This window comes from Larus michahellis, chromosome 1 (assembly GCF_964199755.1).
Source record: "Larus michahellis chromosome 1, bLarMic1.1, whole genome shotgun sequence".
Taxonomy (NCBI): Eukaryota; Metazoa; Chordata; class Aves; order Charadriiformes; family Laridae; genus Larus; species Larus michahellis.
This window is the reverse complement of record NC_133896.1, coordinates 52,213,543-52,235,794: the sequence shown is the minus strand read 5'-3', so window position 1 is coordinate 52,235,794 and position 22,252 is coordinate 52,213,543. Positions and strand designations below refer to the sequence as shown.

Genomic DNA, 22,252 nt, shown 5'->3' with positions numbered 1-22,252 from the left:
AGCAATTCTTGTCATGCAATTTTATTTTTTTATTTGTTTATGAATATTTTCCACAGGGCTGTAATAGCAGATCTTATTTACTTCATTTTCAGTAAAAATTGAGGCAATAAGAAAGTGTTTTAAGAAGATACCTATATACAGTGAAAGGAAAATTGGAAACCTTCATTCCTTTTAGTGGTGAAGAAAATAAAATGTGAATTTAGCATGAATTAATGGAGCATAACTTTCCTGCACACGCGGATAATGAACTCTAATGCTTTTAGCTCACTTGTTTGAGTGCACAGTTCAGGGACCTGGAAGGAGAGATGATGGGTTTGAGGGTTCCATTTTTACTTTCCTCATCTTCCATCAGCTATGAACCCCGATGGCCCATAGTGTAACAGAGAGCATTTTGCAGTCCCCAGAACATTAAAACACTGTGACAGGGGCTCTCTACAAGTTTTTCTTACATAGCCAGGCTGGGTGGGAGTATGAAAAAGCCATGTCTCTGTTCAACATGTCTCTGCTACCAAAGAACTGTGTACAAAGGCAATTTATTACTTGATATTACTTGAAAACAACCTTTTTGCTTTTGCAAAATCAAAAATTATTTTGCTTTTTGCTTGAATAAACTCTTCTTTATGGGGATGGGGGTGTCGATGATGTGTCTTCTAAAATACATAAAGCTAAAATAAAATTCCAAGCATGTGGCTATTTTAGTGTCAGGAGAAGACAGTCTTTAGAGAGACACCAATCCACGTAACAGTTCCATATATGGGTGGGTTTGATTATGCACACTTAGGCTGAAATTAACCGGTCAGCTTAAATGAATGAAGTTACTCATATACATAATTAGGTATAAATCTAGTCTTTTTATAGAAAAAATGTCAAAATACATTGCTTTTTCTTGGGAAAAAAAAAAAGGTTTCCCAACTTAAGTCTTTTGAAACACCCTAATTAACGTAAGAAAAGTCCAGCCTATTTAAGAGGTAATTGCCAGGATGTAGAATTGACAGTAAAATTAGTGCTCTTAGGTTTTTATCATATCATTAGTCCCTTCTACATACAGACTGAACAAATCTGGTTTATGCTCCTCATTGCTAATGAGAAATATTAATACACTTACTGCAGGGGAAAACACTGACTAATCACTTGCAGACCACACTGAAAAAAGGTCTATACTTAAATGTAAATACCAAACAAAATCAGATTTATGGATTTATTTAGTTTTCAATATTTGAAAGCTTAGTAAACTGTATTTAAACCATGTACAGGTATGCATTCTATTTCTAACAGTTTCATTATGCAGTTTGTTTTCTGAAGACTTCTGTGTCTTCACAATGTGACACAATTAAATGTAATAAATAAACAGAAGGCTTTGCATCCTCTTAAAACTCTACATATTAGTAATGTGAACAGAATACAAAAATGTAGCTTAATATAATACTAGGCTTCCAAAATAAAGAGTTAAATTACTACATATCTGTTGCTGAAAAATGCCAGAGAATTCTGGCAGTTATAATTGTGTATTGCTAGGAAGAAATTAGTTGCTTCTAAAAATACTTTGACAATCTATTTTATTTACTAGCAGTTCATTAAAGCCACAAATTTTAATTGTAATAAAAAGTATTAGCAGTAAAACATAAAAAAAAAACTAAAGCAAATGGTCATGTGAAGAAAAGAAATACAGTCCTTAAATTTGTTCTGAGGCAGTACCACATATTCATTGGCTTCAGTGGGCTTTGCACCAGGCTTCACATGCCAAAGTTAATGACAGTTTGTCACCATTTTATGTTTTCTCAGAAGCAGAATTATCACAAAAATCATTATTTTGTAGTCATTCATGGTATCTATGAGAAATATGACACTCTGGAAATAATGAATATTACATTGAAAGGTGGCAGATGTTAGCACCATATGGATTAGTCAGGAACTATTGTAACAGCTTCATAAATGTTAGGTATAACAGAGGATCCTCTGGGTATTTTCACCCAAAGAATTCTCTGGGGATGAAAGAACCGAGGACATCTGAGGGTTTTTTTGATCTCTCCTGCCAATTAACTGCAGTGTAAGCTCTGGGTTTTGTACTGTATGTCTTAAATTGTTTTGAGGAGCTGTTCAGGGGACCTGTAGTTCATGGCATGTCTGAACTCTTCAGTACTGATGTTCTGCGGCACCAGTGCCTGTTCCTGTGAAGGACTAGATGCAGTGATCCTGTCCTGGGTTCCTTTGTGCAGCCTTTAATGATAGTATTCCTCCATCAGTCTCACATTCTCTTCTTGGAACTGAAGTTAATGGATGTCAGTTAATACAAATGACACGTTTCAGTACAGCGCAAGCATCTTCTCTGTGAAGTTTCAGCCACTATTGGAATAACAAAAAATGAGTCCAGGAAACCCAGAAGACAAAGACCTGTAAATTAAAAGTAATGCCTCTGAGTTAATATAAATGTCCTTTTTCCTTCAATCCAAAACCAAACAGATGGTGCTCAGTGAAGAAAGGGCTTATAAGATAGTTTGGTAATCTTTAACACTAATTATAGTAATAGTAGTAGTATAACAATATATAGTTCATAAACATGTATTTGTATTAATTATTTCTTATACCATTTTAGAAAGGTCAGTATTGTACCCATTTTACAATATTTCTGTATTGTACAATAAACATGTGAAGATAAAACCAGGAACTAGAAGCAATTCATCTGTAGACCTGTGTGAGGACTAGTTAGACCTGAGAGCGCGCACGAAATAGACAAGAATTATATTGACAAACAAGACCGTATCTCAGACCTGACCTTCTGTTTTTGCATGACATTGCACTGTGGTATTAGGCTTGCAATTGCATTCAGAGTTAGGTACAGCCCATTACACAGCTGTGCAGCGTTGGTGCTTAGTGTGTTTTCCTTGGTAGGGACGTCAGGTAAGAAGAGCGAGGAAGCATAGAAGCAGAGGGATTGAGTCATTTTCTGGGAAGATGAAATGTGTAGGAGAGAGGAGGAGGCAGATGATGTGGATTGGGATCATAATTTGAAGCGATGAGGGAAGACTGCACAGCATAGGGTTGATACCCTGTTTGGGAAGCTGGAGCTGTGCAGTGGGAAAATTCAGAACAGTGTTTTAGATGGAAGCTTCACAGATGAATTGGTAGTGTCTTGACTCTCGTATTTTCTAAGGTTAGCTCTTGTAACAGAGGCAAGTATGAATTCTCAAGTGATGTGACTTTTCATATGGAATTAAATTCTTTAGGTCACTCAGGTGACCTTAAATCATACTGGGCTCTAGGCAACAAACTCAATGACTGCCTAGTTACCTGGACATGTATATAAGGGATCTATAATGTTATAAGATAGTTTCATCAAAATGCCTCTTCTAAATAAATACTGCTTTGTTTTTTAGAAAGCTGTCTTGTTAGTGGTCAGCTTTGTCATAGCTCGTTAGCAAGCCAGACACAGCTTCTGGAATAAGGTCATATCTGCTGAGGTAATTTGTGGATTTTCAGGAGGACTTGGTTGCCAGCATTTAAGAAGAGGAATACAGTTTTTATTACAAAATTTTGATGATGAATAGAAGTCTAAGAGCTAAATGGGTTGCTGTGGTAAAGATCATAAAAGGGTCAGGTATTTAATTGAAGTTGGCAATCATGACAACATTGCAGACTCCTGATACAATTTTTCTCAATCCTTTTTTTGTGTGTGGTTGCATAAAATGGCTTTCAAGTACCCTAGAGAGCCTGTTCATCTTAAACAGAACAAAACAGTAGATTGTCTGACATACCAGTTTTCTCAGTTGTAAGAATACCAGGTACCATCTGCCTCTGATTTAAATTCATTGTATCATACTGTGTGAAAAGTCATGTCTTGCAAAATAATATTTAATCATTTAGATCTTTTACATATTTTAAATTCATTCCGTTACAGTTAAACCATAATCGTGAAACTTCATATTTTCTTTTGAAGTATATGTGCCTGCAAGTAACACATCATTATTATAGCCAAAGGGCTTTATAAAACATTCTCTAATTTTTCAATTTACTATATATATAATGACACTTTTTATACTCTGTAGTTAAATTCGTTTTCTCATATATTCAGTTCCTTTCATGTTAAAAAACATTCCTACAAACATTAGCAGAGACGTATAAAGGCACAGTATAAGCATTCTTAAAGGACTTCCGAAAAATTCAGGATTTATGGTGAAGTCTGATAACCATCTTAAAAGATGCTGATAATACTTAGCTCTCATACACTGCTGTTTTCATTGGCAGGATTGGTATTATTGCAGCCAAGGAAATTCAGGCAAGCTAATACTAAACTGGTTTTCCAAAGTCACCTGGTAAACTACTGAAAAGGCTAGGAGTAACTCCCGAGTCACAACGTGGCAGTTTTTGCTTCAGACTACAGTTTCGTATTCTGATTTGCTTTAGTGTGACAGTCTTCCGTTATGAGAAATAGGTTGCTTTTAATAATTTGTAACATTATTCTTGTGGATTTTTAAATTAAAAAATATAAAGGTTGGTATTTTTAAAGATATCTGAGCAAGCTAGGCAAAGTGAGGCAAAAACTAGCTCTCTTAGTCTTTCTTGGCGGCCCTAGTAATTTACTTAAATTGTAGAGAATGTTTCTACAGAACTGGCAATTGTGCCATATTTAAACTGTCTCTAGCTTGAGAACTGGTAGCAAAATAGAGCATAGCATAAGGTGATGTGCTCTGGGGTTTGGAGCAATGACAATGCAAGATTTCTCTAACTCTGTAGTATTTTTTTAAAGCTATTGTGGTCTGTACAGTGCACTGTAGTTGTGAATGTAGTGTGGTCACGTCATGTCCCTTTAAGTAGAGGGGGTTTTTATTGCTTTATGCTGACCTTTCAGATCACCTGTTCCTTGTCTCCTCTTATCATGATTCATCTGCAGTGTTAAATACTAATGAGAGAAGAGGTATTCATTTTAAGTGAGAATAAAGTGATTTTTGTGGATTTTCTGTAGGTGTGCTGGTAAGCAGCCATTAAACAAGATAGTGTTGAAGTATTTATGCCTGCAGAGCTTATTCCGAGTGTGCACTCGTATTAATACTTAGAGAAGAGGGATATTTTACAGAATTTCAATACATACTCCTATTTTCAGTCAAATTAGGTTTCATTTCTTACACTTTTTCCATCATCTAGAGTCAGACAAGAAGAAAATTTGCCATTAAACTAAGTAATGAAAACATTGTCTATGTTTCACAAACAAGGTCTGTGTATCCTCTTCTGTATCTAGAAGGGGTCACGTAAAACCTTATTTTCCCTTCGTGGAAGGGAAATTACCACTTCAGGTAGTTCAGATTTTTCACTGGATACCACAATTTATATTTGGAAGGGGCAACCTCTTAACAGAATACTCTCAGTGAACAGCTGGTACACAGTAACATTTTTCATCATTACAGCTGTCTTCAAAGTGATTTTGTGACTCAGCCTTAGTTTGATACCAAGACTAGAAGCTTAAATTATGTTCAATTTTTCTCCCTTCATACTTCAAAAAAGGTTTTATTCAGAAATAAATGACCTATATCTTAATCTCTTGATTTACATAATTATTGACAATGTGTAAAATTCTACTAAATAATTGCTGTCTTTCAAGAAAATTGTTTCCTCTCCAGTGGAATATGTAAAAATCATGTCCTCTCTAAACATTCAGGTGTTGATTTGGTAGGCTTTGAGTGTTCTACTGTGAAAAAAATCAAATGAACTACATTTTTATTCCAATACAAAATGGCTTCATGTTGGTGAAGGTAGTTGAATCGTTATTATTATTCAGCTTGTCTGTGTCACATGTGCAACAATACCTTCCAAGAAAGCACTTTTGCATTCTCAAATTCTCAAGCAAAAGCAGTTGTTACCTTGAAAACTACTCTTAAATTAGGACAGTGGAAATTTGACATCATGACAGATTTATGAGAGAAACATTTACAATGTATTTACTGACAGATTTGTAGTGTTCCCACCGAAATTGTGGGAAGGGAATCTTTCTGTAAGGAGATAGAAATGTTCAAGCTGGAGACAGGATTATTAGAAGCAACTGCTCGGAGGCCGCTGTAGAGAGTGGTGCTTTTTATGCCAGATGTATCGTCGGAGTGGCATAAGAGAGAAGAGGAACTGCATCTAAAAAATGCTTGTTGGTGTCTCTAAGATCCCAGCTGTCAATTAAGTGCTCTTGATACTTTTGCTACAGTACAGGCTCTACCCGATGTCCCTGTGTCAGTATTGTTTAGTCCCATAGAGGGTGTGCAAGGGATGGTAGCTACCTCTAGCACTCGGTTAGGGCTGGTGCTTTCAAATCAATCATACAATTGTACATGACATTCAGAAAGAAGTCTGCCTAGTTCACCAGTTTATTTTAAGAATATGTGGGAGCCTAATTGTATTAACAGTCCTTGAACTTGTAGAGGAAGCAGAAAGATAACAATTTCAGGGATGAGACTTCCAAAATTTCTTGTGCTCTGTCACAAACATTGGATCTGCATATTGTCAGTGTTTCCATTCAGCAGATAGGGTGTGCAGTTTCGTAGCTCATCAAATAACCTTTTCATCTAAAGGCTGAAGGGCATTGTGAGAAGGCTAAAATTCATCCTTAGATTTTGTAATAGTCTTTAGAGTGATACAACCCAATGACTCCTTTACCTGATTAAACTGTTTTTCCTTTTCCCCCCCAACCCCATCTGTTTCTTTGGTGTAACCTCCATGAATTCTTTTGGAATCTTATGAGGATGTAGGATGTAACTTTACATTTTAAGGTTGAAGTTCTCTCTGTAAAGTTAGTGTAAGGAAAAGTAGATTCTCTAAATGTATGCATGATTATCTTCTAATTCACAAGAAAGGGATGAGTTCATGAAGCAGGTCAAAAATACCTTTGGTATTCTGTTCCTTCACTGTGGCCCTTCTGGCTTCTTTTCAAACTGTTGCTTGGTTGAGCTTTGCCTTTTTTGACCTGAGTTTTTCAGATATTATTGAAATTCTTGAAGATTTGTTTTCAAGGCCCCAAAGTGGTGACTTATCCTTGTGTTGTTGCAGAGATCAGCTATGATCTTGATATCCCCGTCCAGCGATGCTGGAAGCTTGGTTTCCAGCTTTTTACTACCTGAGCTTTGTACTATTTCTTTGAGTTTGAAATGTTCCTTTCTTTGTTTTCATATGATTCTGGAGACTTACAATGACTGAAGGAGGAGCAAGCACTTGGGACTGAGGATTTTGATCTGAGGCCCATGAATACAGTAATCTTTGTTCAGCAGTCAAAGCATAGGCCATATGTAAGATGGAACAGCAAAGGAATAAGTTTATAAGGACTGAGAAAGTGTCTCTGATGACTTTGATAAAATTCTGGATTCATGACTGAAGGTTATCCTGGCTTAAAAATCAATTGTCTTCACAACCTGGTTTACAACTCAGAACAGCATGGTTGGGCTTCCCACATGGCATAGCTGAAAGGACTGGAGAGTGAATATGGAAAATGTTAAGAAAACTCACTGTTGACACAGCTGAACATCTGTGGAAGATAAAGCTATACTATAAAAAGACATCTGTCATGTAATTATAATAGCAAAGAAAAACTACCTATCATAGAATAACTAAAAAGTATTTGGGGTTATTCTATTATTTTTAATTGCATCAGCTACCGTAAACTTGTCATTGACTTTTTTCATAAGTTTTCCCATGATTTTTATGATTGTGATACTGACAACATTATTATGACTTATTCCAGAAATTGTCTATGACAAATCTTTAGGTGTAATTAGAGCAGGAAAATGAAATGTAATACCAAAAATAAAATCATTGTTATTTGTGTAAAACAAATTGCATTTAAACATGATTTACCTCAGGCAAGGTACTCAGTAAAACTAAAAACTCCATTCAATTCACTTCAGCTATAGAGAGACAGCAAACTGAGCAGTGTCCATTCAACAAGTATTTGAAAACCTCAGCTTGCACCTGGGCAGTAATTTTGATTTGGAAAGGCTGTGATAATACGGGAGAGGAACATGTCAGAAATGAAAGACAGAGACAATTAATTTCAATATCTTGATCAAATGAGCTTCCTGGCAAGAGACACAGATGTAGCAAGAAGACTGAAATCACTTGCTGAGCAGTACTGTTGCGGTAACACGCTGTAGTTCCCTGGATTTAGAACTCAGATTCCCCCTTAGCTCTGGCTTCTGTGTTTTCCCACTCTCCTTTTCTACTTCACTATTCTGAAATTTTTTTTATTTCTCAGGCATTTTAGCTCTTGTTTAAAGTTCTCTCTTTTTTCTTTTTTTTTTTTTCTCAAATCTTCAAGCAGCTTTTTGGTATATTCCATTTAGAATGCAGTGTGAAATAGAAATTAAGTGAGATCATAGGGTCTTTGCCTTTTACAAATACTTCAATAAACATTATTTTATGAAAGAATCATCCTGTGATTAAAACTGAAAACTGATTTTCATATTTAGTGTCCTTGGAGTGGAGACACTATCTGATCTGTACAATGTCTAAGAACTGGGTTCATCTTTTTTAACTCCTTTGTTTGTGCTATTGGATGTGCATGTTGCTCAGGGAGACAGTCTCTTCGTTGTATGCTCTTATATGCAGGACAGGTACAAATAGCACTTTCTGACCTTAATTTTATGAGTTTGAGTTACCAACTGCTGTGCATGTATCATACATGTCAGCTTCAGGAGAAGACAGACCAACATTGCCTTAAACTCTAGTCCACTTTAACCAGCCAAGAGCCTTTGTCTGATGCCTACCTTTAAAATTCATAGAATCATAGAATTGTTTGGGTTGGAAGGGACCTTTAAAGGTCATCTAGTCCAACCCCACTGCAATGAGCAGGCACATTGTCAACTAGATCAGGTTGCTCAAAGCCCCATCCAACCTGACCTTGAATGATTCCAGGGATGGGGCATCTACAGCCTCTCTGGGCAACCTGTTTCCAGTGTTTCTCACCCTTACTGTAAAAAATTTCTTCTTTATATTTAGTTTAGGTCTACCTTCTTTTAGTTTTAAACCATTACTCCTTGTCTTATCGGCAACAGGCCCTATTAAAAAGTCTGTCCCAATCTTTCTTATAAGCCCCCTTTAAGTACTGAAAGGCCGCAATAAGGTCTCCCTGGAGCCTCCTCTTCTCCAGCCTGAACAACCCCAACTCTCTCAGCCTGTCTTCATAGGAGAGGTGCTCCAGCCCTCTGATCATTTGTGTGGCCCTCCTCTGGACCCACTTCAACAGGTCCATGTCTTTCCTGTGCTGAGGACTCCAGAGCTGGACACAGTACTCCAGGTGGGCTCTCACAAGAGTGGAGTAGAGGGACAAAATCACCTCCCCACTATACACTTCTCACATCTTGGTGTATAGTTATACTTCCACACCCACAATGGGTGGGTCAGTCCAAGATAGACTCTCTAACTGTTAAGATAGATTAAGGAGAACTCATACCACAAAAAGGCTTAGAGCTCTTACTTTTTAACAGGAACCCTGAGAGGGTTAGCCATGTAGGGAAAAAATCGTATTGATCTGCGACTCTTCACCTGAGAACCGCGAAGTAAAGTTGTACAAGTGTGATGGTCTTTCTCTTTTAATAGTCATTACCAATTAACTGACTTAAAAAACTGGCAAAAAGTATCGGACCTTGGAAATGACTGATTTATGATAAGTCTCGGTCTTTTATGTAAAAACGTTGCTGTGTTTGCTTTATTACAAAGTATGGTTTAAGTGAAGTAGAAGGAGGAGGCCAATTCTAAGAAGTAGGCAGTCACTTTGATTCAGACTTCTGTACTTCTCTGTGGTGATTCCTGCATATCTTGAACTGCTATAAAATGATAAAAAAAAAATAAAGTTCAGATTGAGTAGAGATATTTTGAAGGCACTTGCAAATTACAGACTTTTAGTCTTTATATAAACAGTGAGAATGCCAGGTTAGGTGAACTTAAATCAAGTTTCACTTAAAATTTACTTTTCAATTCCATATCTATGGAGTTAATTTTCGTTTGGAAACACGTGGCATATTTCCTCTCCTTGGAAATACCTAATGCGTGCCACATATTCCCACCACCCTTATTGGCCTTCTTTCATTTATGTTGGTGCAGATAGGCAGGATAATCAAATAACATAAGCTGAAGTGCTAGTAATACTATAGTTTTCAAGGTAACCTATTCAGGGAGTGACCACCTCAACTTTTTTTGAGTGCTTCTTTACATTCTTTATATTTTTTCATATTATTACAAAAGGAAAGCAATAAGGTGCTTGCCCACTTTTAATCAGAAAAGTGATTAAAATGTTTTCATTATAATTTCTCGTTATTTTAACAATAAAAGTTTTTAAAAAAAAAAGAAAACAAAAAAAGAAAACATCTGCCAGGTTTTGTTCTGGTATCTGTTATGATGCTGTCTGATATGTTGAGCTGCTGGTGATTTAAAGAGAGGGAAAAGTGACTTGTGCAAATCTCTCAGGAGACTGTGATCATTTGATTTCCAGTTTATTCCAAATGAAGAATATGCTAATTAAAACAATTGTAATATTGTTTCTGCAATTATTTGTTAATTATGATTGAGTTTATGAACTACTCCTGCATACTCAGTTCTCCTGAGTGTGTTTGGTAGGTTAGACAATTTGCCGGAGCAGAACTTCATGAAAAAAACACACTGGAACAATCAGTGTTATTTCAAAGCAAGTTGATTCTGAACCTTCACAGATCTGTATAGCAGCAACAGTGAGCTCGAGGCAATGCAAGGAATTGTCTTTTTCAACAACATCATGTATACCAATGTTATTTTTTCTACGGCTGTCAATTTAGTTGAAATATACAGTTGTTTTACAATCCCTTTGAATCAAGAAGTATTGAAACAGTTCAATTCTGCTACTAGACTTCTCAGCAGAAGTAAAAATAGCAAAACAGTAATAATGGGGCATTGCCAGCCCATGAAAGACAGGTATCAATTATTTGATGACTTTGAAGATTTATTAAGAAAGAATTTGTATGCCACAAATTGCCAAACAGCGAGAGCCCAAGCACATAACATGCTCAGTGCAACAGACCAAGAAGGTGACTTTTGTAGAAGAGTTCTTGAATGGGTCAAGATCAGGGGGCCTGAAGTTTAATAGATAAAAGAGGATATTTGGGTAGCAATTTTTAGCTGGGCAGGTGGAGGCCACATTTTAGAAATACTCTGCAGGAAGGTGTGTTGAGGCTGTAACACAGTACGAATATATTAGTCTATGGAAATACGAGGCAATGTAGCACCCAAATTACAGAACAGTGCGTGTGAGAAAACAGTAGGTCTGTTCTTTCCTACTGTGTTTGTACGTCTTACTGATGAAGAAGTTACCCACTCTGTGGAGGAGAGAGTGGGGAGGGAGTGTGTGCAAGGAAGCTGAGTCCAAGAGCTCAGACCATTTTTCTGTAGTGGCTGAAAACAAGTATTCCAGAAGGGACAGTTTGAAGCAGGCCACTCTCACCAAAATCAATATATACCTGCTGAGAGTGAGTCCCTTTCCAAAACAGAAAAAAGAGAAAGAGGTATCCTAAAAGCTCAAAGGAGAAATGTGAAGCTTTTGACTCCGCCATCCAATACTGAGGAAGTGTTTGAAATCATTGTCTGAGAGATACTTCTATTATGAAAAATATTGAGGTTTAGAAGTTTGTTGTCATGTGAAATCAAAGAGCAATGTTTCTAAGTTTTCAGTGAGAAAAGCTGAGAGAAATGTAGCACATTCTTACACCTTACCCACCCAAATCTTACAGTCAAGAACCACACCGTAAATGGGAGGAACCATCTACTTCCTGACTGACCACAGTGACCAGAGCCAGAAGAATGGGGGACTGGTATACCTAAAAGGCAAATGGCAGCTCTAATACCTTCGTAGGGAGTATTTAACATGTACAGAAATCTGTGGTGACCAATAGACAAATCCATTGCTGTGAAAGCATTGTTTGTTTTTTTCAGTATAAAGGAAGTCCAGGTATCTCCTATGGACCTCCCACTAGAGAAAGGTTCTAATGATTCACTGGATTAGGAATAAAATTATGGGTCTGAGGAGGTCCAATAGATTGTGACCTATCCAATGAAAATAAATTGCCATATCTGTCATTTCCGTTCTCAGTTCCCCTGGTCTTTGAAGAAGACAGGTGAGCTTACCAAATTGTCTCAAATGTAAGTCTTTTAACAGTTGGCTCGTTCTACAAAGATGTTGAAGGGATTCTTATAAAGAAGAATAAAAAACGTAGATGACGGTGAACCCCTAATTATTTCTCTGCATTCATACAAGTGTCCACTTCCTAGTAGCCTGTCTGAATAGCAGTTGTGGCTGTACAAAGCTTTTAGGAAATCTGCAATAGTTTTTTGCATCTCCTCTATCCCTACCCTCTTAGGTATACAGCCCTCCTTTAAAATGGTATCACTTTAAACTGCTGCATATTACAGTCCATAAATACGGATTATTCCATGCCATTTTTGAGCTTTTCTAGTTGCAATTCCCTGCCCTTTGTCACGGTTCTCTTTCTTTAGAATCAGTTAAGGCAAGTGAAATCTTCCTCAGCTTCATCTGATATTTCCAGTTGAAAATGGGAATCCCTAGTTGTGCGATTGGTAAATCAAGGTAGAATTCACAGCTCTGTCTGCAGGTGGTATATGTTCATATATCAGCTCACCTGGTATTTGCATGGGACTTCCCTGTTGATACAGATTCTGCCCATCTACGTATCTACAAAACAGGATCACAGTGATCCGTTCTTTCCTCACCTGTTCCTCAGGTGAAATGTAAGCACACTTGCTTAAACAGCAGACATACATATATGATACAAAGGTTAGATCTGGCTGATCTGAGTCCTCTAGTTCACAGGTAAACATAATTATTGATGTTTGTTCATCAGTTCTTCCTCATGCTGGGTTAAACATAAGCAAATTAGAGCAGAATGAAGCAATAATAAGATTCTAGCCTGTCTTCCTTCAGATATTTCTGGTTTAAGGACCTGATGAACTTGTTATAACCTATACTGAAGCATTTATTTCCTCTAACACTGTAGATAAGAACTAGTTAACTCTGACAATAGGTTCTTTCTAAATCCAGAGTATCTAATTACACAGTAAGGAAGTTTCATGTACTTATTAAAGATGTGCCAACAACTGGATCCAGTTCTCTAGTGAGGAACAGTTTTCTACAACCTGTTACTCCTGATATTCTGATCAGGCTGTTACCTGAGCAGAATCTGGGCTATAAGTGATGGGCCTATAATGGGATAATTCCCACCAACGTTAGTGTATTTTCCGATCCCTTAGACTCACATTCTGTTTTCCTATTTACAGTTCCTAAACTTAAACGACTTTATTCATGTGTTTCTACCAGGCTGGAGGATGTTTTTGAAAGCTGTCCTATCTTAAATCCTTTTAGCTTGGTAAAGTAGTCCTTTTTATTAGACCATGCTAATATTTATTGTCATCATACACATTATTCCACCTGCCTAAGAAAAAGTTATTCTCAGTAGGTGTAACATGTTTGAAAATCAGAGCAATTTGGTGCCCTAAGGGAGTATCCACCTGATGTGTTTCAGAGCGGAAAGCTGACCCTTACATTGCAGAGAAGTATCGTCCTTTTGTGAATGGTAGAATTCTGTGAAAGTGACTGAAGGCATTACCAGTACCTCCTTGTCATTGCACATCTTTCATAGGTGGCTGCCCCCAGATCTGGCTTCAGCAGAAGACTTTCTGTGAGAACTTTCTAATTGATGTCAAGCAAAATAAACCAGATGAACTCCACTACTCTACCCAGATTGGCACAGCTGATTTCCCTAAGCGGATCAGAGGCCATTCTTACAAACAACTCTGGCAGTGGAGCTGTTGAATGATACCTTCTGGCTGAAGAGCAGCAGGGTGGGTGGTAATGTTTTTTGTTGCCACAGATATTTGCTAAATGAAACTCTGTCCTCTGACTTTCAGGTGATGCTAGCAGAGTATGAATCATTCAGGATTTCTATGTGTAGCACTTACATTGTGTGAGTTTTCAACCAGTTATGAAAGTAGGGGTTTTAATTAGATTAAACTGTATCTCTGTATCAAGCTCTATAGTTCAGAAACAGAGAACCTCGGTTTCTAACCAAGAGCACTGACCTGTATTTGGAAATATCAAGGTAATATCTCTAGGGGAGCTTCTGACCAGCAACTGGTTGTTGATTCATACAGTTTTTCCTAATCATATTTTTAATTTGCATAAGCCAGAGAAAAGCATTGAAATTTTCTTACTTATATTTGCTCTTTTAAGACGAGGAGAAAGTTTCTCTAAGTTTTGTAAAATCCACTTAACTTAGATACTCCTGCAAGTGGCCTGAAAGAGGCTGGTTGGCAACTTTTGCCTCAAGCAGCTGCAGATGAATCATTTCTCTTCCCTTTTTTCAACTTGTCCTTTTAGCTTCTTAGGTACTTTTTGCTCTATGTTAGTAAGAGAGCTTAGTGAATGTCATTTGTGACAGAGCCTGAAAGTTGATAATTGTCTACCAAGTTAATCCACTGCTCTTCCATGCCTGAGCTATTGTAGTCTAATGTGGTTTTTTCCTATAACTAAATCTGAAATTGAACTAGTGCTTTTCTGCATCCTTGTAGCTTAATAAAGCTACATGTTGAGTTTCCTAGCAGTCATAGTCAATTCATAGCAGGCTAATTCCATGTTCCAAATGCACATATGTTTCTAAAATGTCCTGAGCTGATACCTGGGTTCAGCCAACCTTTCATTCTCTGTGTCACTCGCATGATCTGGCTTCTTAACTTGATGACTAGTTTAATAGAAGCATCCAACAATCATTACTTAAAATGCTGACAAGTTTTCAGTTCCTATCTAAGATAACCGTATCTGAGTCATCTAAAATGGGGTATATGCACAGAATCGCTTCAAGCAATTATTTATTCTACAGTAATGGTTTCTTTGAGATGTATTGTCTAGATGGGTATCATCATCAGTACTCCTTGCCTGCTACTATTTGACCTCTAAGAAACAGTTCAAGTGCCTAAAGAGAGATGTCTAGACCAATTTGGACACTCTGAATACCCTTTCTGACCTCTTGATGCTTTCCCAGAAAGACCCAGGTTTCCAGTAAGTTGTGTGTCACATCTGTCAGCCCTTGTAGTCACCTTGGATATCCAAGTGTCTAAAACGGCCATATGTCACCTGAATCTGTACCCTTCTTTTCATAGAATCTGCCTTTCAGCACCCTGTGTGTGCCATTATTTCTAGAATAACTACAGTTATTTGTGAAAAGTAAATATCTTTTAGATATTGTCAATCTGCCTACAAAGTTAATAAGCTTAGCTAAATTCTTTTGTGCATAATAATTTAGATTGATTTTAAGACCATTTATGTTTTGTGAATACTTTTCAAAAGAGTTTATATGGTTATCCTTTCGTATTTGCAACCCCTAAATAAATCATTAATATAGAGAATCTATATTTTTATTCCTTCACTTTTCCCACCCAGTATTAATAGCAAAAGAGATGTAGTAAGTTGCAAGCTTGCTAAAAGACCATGATTTTTAATGATTAGTTTCAAAAGAGTTACATGTAAGTAATTATATAAAATTTCAGTAAATGTTCCACATAGAGTTGGAAAACTTTGTGGTTTTTAATGTAATCTTCCACAACTGCTTGTATCTATATCTAGAACTGGACTGTAATTCTACAGCCAGAGATACTTTCTAGACAGTTTTAATATTTATAAACTTTCTGTTCTCACAGCTTTGTTTCTCCTATCTAACAGGCAATTTTGCAAAAATTTAATGAGGCCGTTTGGGGTGGGGGGGGTGTCTTTATTTAATATTATTTCTTATGAGAGCACTGATTCCATTCTTGCTGGCTGTGAAATATAATTATAAGATGAAACAGAGCATAGATGAGCTTGTATGGGGAATGAGGAGATGAGAGACAAACTACTTTGTATCACATGTTAAGTAGCTTGAAAATACTGCTCAGATCAGAAATATATTCTTTATCAAGGTTAGGAAAGACAGAAGTGTATGATCAGTGTGAGCGCTAGAATATGTACTTTGTATTCTTTCTACTTTTGTCTCATGTTTGGGAAAATTTAATTTTCACTTGGTAAATCCTTCCAAATACAAGTGATGAAATTGTTGAGCAACATCTCCTTTTAGAAACGGCATTCTGAAAATCATTCATTATTTTTCCAGTCTCTTTTGCCTCGACAGTTAGTAAGTTTTGTTCCCAGTTGGTGGAGGACTTTGTCGTTCCTTCTTTGCATTTGATATGTGAAATATCAGGAGTGGAACAATTAATGAGGTTTCATTAGAGTCTTCAAGAAAAGGATATGGTTTCAAGAGCTCATCTGTCACATTCATATTGCTTTGCACTGATTTTGGTTATTAAGAGTCACCAAATTTTCCTCTTCTATTACTCTTCCCTGCTGTACTACATTGTCAGATTAACGTGTACTTTCTGAGCACAGTCACAGCCCACTCAACTGCTAGCTTTCTCCTGCAAGAAGAGATTGCCACAGAATTTCTCAGTGCAATTATATGTGATCTTTCTGCAAAATTACATTTTGCATCAATTTCCATTTATTTTTCAGAATTTCTTATGAAAGATTGCTTGAGTGTTACAAAGAAATACTCGTTGGTTTTTTTTTTTTTCTTTTTGCTGCATGGTAGAGTTGAAATATTCATGTAGAATTTTAGCTTGAACACAGATGTTGAATTAGTCCAGTGTTTCACATTATTTTATCTGCCTGCAATTTATAGTCCATAAAAATGTTAAAATGTTAGTTTTCTGAAGGATTCTTATTTTGATGAGCAGGTATAAGTCAAATTCTTGTGCTGTAAAATGTGGTGGTTCATGAGAGGCTGTCATTAAGACGTCTAGGAACCATGCCTTATATAGTCACATAGAAAGAAATTCTCATGGAAACAGCATTATGGAGGTGGCAGCTGCAGCTCTATATTTTTGTCTACATTGAATTTTGCAGTTAAAGATTAACCCGTTATGTGATCTGTTTTAAAATTACATTTATGGCCGCCTCAAATACAAAATATACTCTACAAGTATGAAAACAAATTTCCAAAATGTACAGGAGAATCAACACATCTCTATAAGAGTTAATTTTAACTCTATTTGCACCAGATTACAATCCTATTGCTGAAATTTTGGGCAAGAACCGTATTTGGATATTATAATGTGCTTAGAATTAGCAGTAATTACCAACTAATATCCTTCCTCGCTGAAAGCTTTTTTCCTCATTAGAGGCTGGCAAGCAACGTTCAGAAAACTCCATATGGAACTGTCTTTACCCTGAATTCTTTCTCATCTTTTGCAGTTCCTGATGGGTCAGTATGAAACAGATGAGTAAAACGTGGACAGTGAAACTGCCACAAAGGTAGCAATAGTAAGGCAGTAAAATCCTTCAGTACACAGTCAAGTACAAACTGCCATGTTAAGGGATTGAATTGGCAGTTATGAAGCTAGTCAGAGCAAACACATAAGCCACAGAGAATTTTACTGTGATTTCTAAGGGACTGTATGGCTTTGAGAGGCTGGTAATGTTGGAACCTGGGCACAGAGCCTGGAGACCGCCAACACCAACCTTGCAAACCACCTTCTGGTGGTTTCTTTAGATTTGGGAGGAAGCAGAAGGAGAAACAGCAATCTGGCTGGACACTGTTGCTCCTTTTCTGTGTTGTTGCTGGTGACAGTAGAAGCCCACGTTCTTTATTAGTTGCTTAGTAATAGTGTTGTTATATCTCCCACACAGGTCCATGATACCTTGCTATAACATTTACTAGAGTGAGAAAACATTGCACTGCCTCATCAAAGATATCTGCAGGCAACATACTGCCATCAAAGAGCTGGAGCTTGGTCAGAGCACCATGACCTTTGCTGTGTGAAATAATGCCTTCCTGAATGTTGCTCCTTCAGTTTTGAAATACTTCTAATTTTCTGTTTTACACCTTTTCTTGCCGATCATCCCATTTTATGATGTCACTTTGACCATACAACCAATATTATCACTACTGGAGGTATTCTAGTGCGTCCAAAGCAACCTTTACCATGCAAATAAGATGACTTCTTTGCTTACTATTCTTCTATGAGAGCGTGCTCTCCAAATATTACTCAGCTGTGACTGTTAGTTTTATCAATCAACCGAGTGTGTGGAAAAGGAAGTTGCGAATACATTTTTGGGCAGATATTACACATGTGCAGATTGTGCTGCTAAAAACATATTTCTGGATCAAATGAAAACAGAACTTGAATAGATTAATAGTGCAGGTGTCACAATACAGTTGTCACCATAGCTATAGAAAAAATTTCTAGTGGATTTTTATTTTACATTAGAAACTTGTGCCATGGCAACAGCAATGCCTGTTAAAAATGTAACTCTGTCATTATAATTTATCTATTACGGCTCTCTTCATTACTATTATTAACAACTGTTATTCTCCTGAAGGTACTTTAGTTTTGAACATGGAATCTCTTGAGATACAAATGTGAATAAGCTGACTTCCAACTTTACATGAATGCAGAATTCACAGTATTTAGTATGCCCCTGATTGTCTTCGTGTGCTCTGTACTCTTGGAGTCAGATTCAGAAAATATATATGAGTTTGATGAAGCATCTGTGAAGAATAACTCTCAAATACTGAAAGTGAGAAATGGTATTCCACAGAGTTCTATATATGTATCACAAGCAACTGTGCTGGAGTGCACCAGTGTGTAAATAAATAGCGACTAAATTGCAATCTGCTTCCTTAAATGCCAGTTTGGTTGTGTATAAACTGGTGATAATAGCAATTTGTATCTGTGGCTTTGAGATTATGGCAGAACTGATTTTATTTGTAGTTCCGAATGTAAATGTTTTCCATGCAGCACAGATATGGCAGTATCACAGTGGTTTTCAGAAGTAATCCACTCAGATGGGTAAGCTGTATGTGCACTTGTAATAACACCAAAGATCTGTAGAAATGACATCTGTTTATGTTTTGGTATTTGGGATACTATTTTAGGTAAAAAGGTAAGGTGGTCAGAAAAGCAGTATTTGATGAGGAAGCAAGGTCTCTTTATCTTGGCTTTGTCTTAAGATTACAAAACTAAATATTCTTGCAAAAGGAAAAAAAAAATAGTGTCACAAGTAGAAACCTTCTCTCCATTGGGATTCAATCCAGGAGCTTGAATTTCTCCACCTGTTGTCCCCACCCACAGGGCTACAGTACAGGATGCAATGCTTCTTAACCTGTATCATGGCCATATACTATTTTTTCCTGACAACCCCAGTATTTTTCATTGCCCGGTATAGATGCGGTTTGCTGTGCTCAAAATCACGGGGTAAAGAAGGCATAGCTGTGAGATCTGTGCTTGCCTTCTTTGTCATATAATAAAGCTCTTAGTTAAAGCAAAAGGTATCAAAGAAAAGAACTGACAGCTGAGGCAGCTGAACACCACACAGGGAAGGTCTGTCTCTGCCAGAGCTTTTGTTATGCTGATCAAGACAGACCAAACTTTATCCAAGTAGTCATTAACAGCATTCTTTTTTCTTTTTTTTTTTTTGAATGCTGAATTTGAGACATTAGGGGTCTGACTTATAGAACTACTGAAGTCAAAAGCAACTATGCTTTGAAAATATTCTGTGCTATATGAGGGGGGGGGGGAAAGCATATTTTAAAGAATTTCAAATTGGATGCCCAAAATTTGTGGATGTTTTCATCATTATCTCCTTGTGCCTTATCTCCAATTTATCTAATTAGGATGTTATAACATTACAGCCTCACCTTGTAAAGATACATGAATTCGTATTTGTGAACCCCTTAGATAGTGAGCATCATAAAAAATCTGAGGAGGTTCTGAAAATTTGATATTCCAAGAAGAATTTAAATGCTGCAAAGTAAATAGGTAATAACACCACTATTTTTGAACAAGGAGAAGAAAAAATGTTGAAGAGCTTCTCCTTCACTGAGCAAACTTCATTCTGAACACTAAATGACACAGGAAGGGTTTTTCTGAAAAATAGTAGGTGGTCATTTAAAAGGTGAAATATAGCACTGCTAACACATAAGCGGAAAGGTTGCACAGGCAACCTTCGTTTTCATCATCCCTGGCTTCCTTAAAGTGTGTATGTGTACGTCTTGATGCCCTGGGTATTTTGAAGATGAAAGTTATACCTACAGTAGAATATATATATTTATATATGCACAATACAATAACTGTACTGAAAGATCAAGCTGAAAAGGTTCATACAATACACTTAGAATCTTTGAATCCATTGCAAACTTCTGCTACTTCAACTAGCAAAATAACCAAAAGTAATGTTTTGATATTCTGTCACTGCTCCACTGCTAGAAAGTGAGACACACACAGCCCCCTTCTATTGGTAACTACGTATATTTACTGATCACAGAAAAATGGGAGTTCTCAGAAACAACATATTTTGTCTACAGTAGTAAAGTGAAGAAAATCAGGGCACGAGACAACATTGGTGCTTGGCAGTCTGTACTGCTAAACTGTTGTGTGGGTTTTGGCGAGGTTTGGCCAATACCAAATACCACCCACCCAGACAGTAGCCAGACATAGCGCAAGTTTTAGCTGGGGCCAGAGGACATTCCCAGTAATTGTTTGGATGAGCCAACTCTGTCTTGAGACGAAGGAGAGTTTAGTTTAAAGGACATGAGTCTAGTGATTCCTTTAGATCTAACAGTTGTTGGACAGTTTTATTTAATAGCATACATAGCAAAGATATTAATGAAGATAATGCAGATACTAGTGAAATCCTTGCAATCCAGGTGTCTGTAAGCTTTTCTTTTTCATGATTTATTCTTCTTTCTTACTTTGTCCTGATAAAAACATTTATCTCTTAAGTGAGTTCCATAGGCAGTTTTAAGACTTATCTCTGGAACAGGAGAATAGGATTCAGGTCATGATTAAGACATCTAAATGTAGGTATCTGAATGCAAACTGGATATCGTCTCCCATTATAGTCATTGGTAGCCTAGTCAGTACAGTTAAGAGAGTACAGGGAGTTATTCAGCTGACCAGCCACAACGTACAGTGAGTGGCATCACCCTTTGGGATCCACCGATCCTAAATATCCACTTTATCAACATGACCTCTGACTATGGTGGGAGCTTACAAACTTCTTCCCCATGTAAATTTTGGAAATGAGATGCCTTCATCTGGAGCAGAATCCCAGCTACTGATTTTTTCATGTAAGGGAAAAAAACAAAGACAATCATTATTTGTATCATTTATTTTTCATTTTAAGTTCACCTTCAAAATTGCAGACATACAATTAATTCAGCAACTTTCAGAAATCAACGAAAGTGAAAATGTCCCATGCCCTCCTTTTCCCTGTTTTCCCCCCCCGCCCCAAACCAATTTCTCTGGCGTTATTGATTTCTTAAGCTCTGTCACATCCCACGTTCAACCTTTTGCCATAACAACCCACATCTTTTTAGTTGCAAAATGTCTTAAGTGTATATTCTAGTCAGTTTTTTCCCAAAGAAGTAGATTTTCTTAGGTTGCATTCCTGTTCTTGATTAGAATTTTATCATGCTATTTTAACAAATAAAGAAAAACATGTAATTTTACATTTTTAAGTGATTGGCTAGTAAAAGAGCTGATGGCGTTTTGAAGTACACACCAAAATTTTTCTGCTATCATTCATGTAATCAAATACTGCCTTATTTTAGAAGTGATATTTTGAGATTTGTGGGCTTTTTTTACAGGCAGATATTTTAGCAAATAGGGGGAAACCACTCAATTTCTTTGCAAATTATTGCATGATGGTATGTTCGACTCCTTCCTGGTAGCTATTGCTGTGCATACAGTCCTACAGTTACAGTCTACACATGAACATAAAAATTCTAGCAGGAATGAGATGGATGTATTTATCTTCAGTGAATTAGTTATAGAGATGCAACTGTTAGTGGGGTCACAGTTATTCTGACTAGAATATGCTAACTTAATGCCACGGGGTAGGGTGATGTTATTCACACCAACACTTTAAATGAGGCAGCACGGGTAGAAAAAAGTCTCTTAGTTTTTTCTCCTAGTCCTTACAGCAACAGGCATAAAAAGAGCTATAAATTTCTAATAATCTACTCTGAAGTGTGCCAAAAGTGCACTTTTCTGCAGTTCTTTTTTTGTGTGCATGCTAAATTGCATATAAAACTTGTTTTAGAAGGACTTGATTTTCTATTTTTTTTTTTCAATGGTTACTATGAATCTATTCTCACAAGTTCCCAGAAATAAAACACTCAGATCTATTCTTTAGAGACTATCAGTAAAAAGGCAT

At 36.9% G+C, this 22,252-nt stretch overlaps 1 protein-coding gene across 4 annotated transcripts in view; it reads left to right on the top strand.

Moving 5' to 3' along the window:
* Positions 1–22,252, top strand: part of ANKS1B (ankyrin repeat and sterile alpha motif domain containing 1B) — a 448,856-nt gene that overhangs the window by 198,396 nt on the left and 228,208 nt on the right. The window lies entirely within an intron of this gene.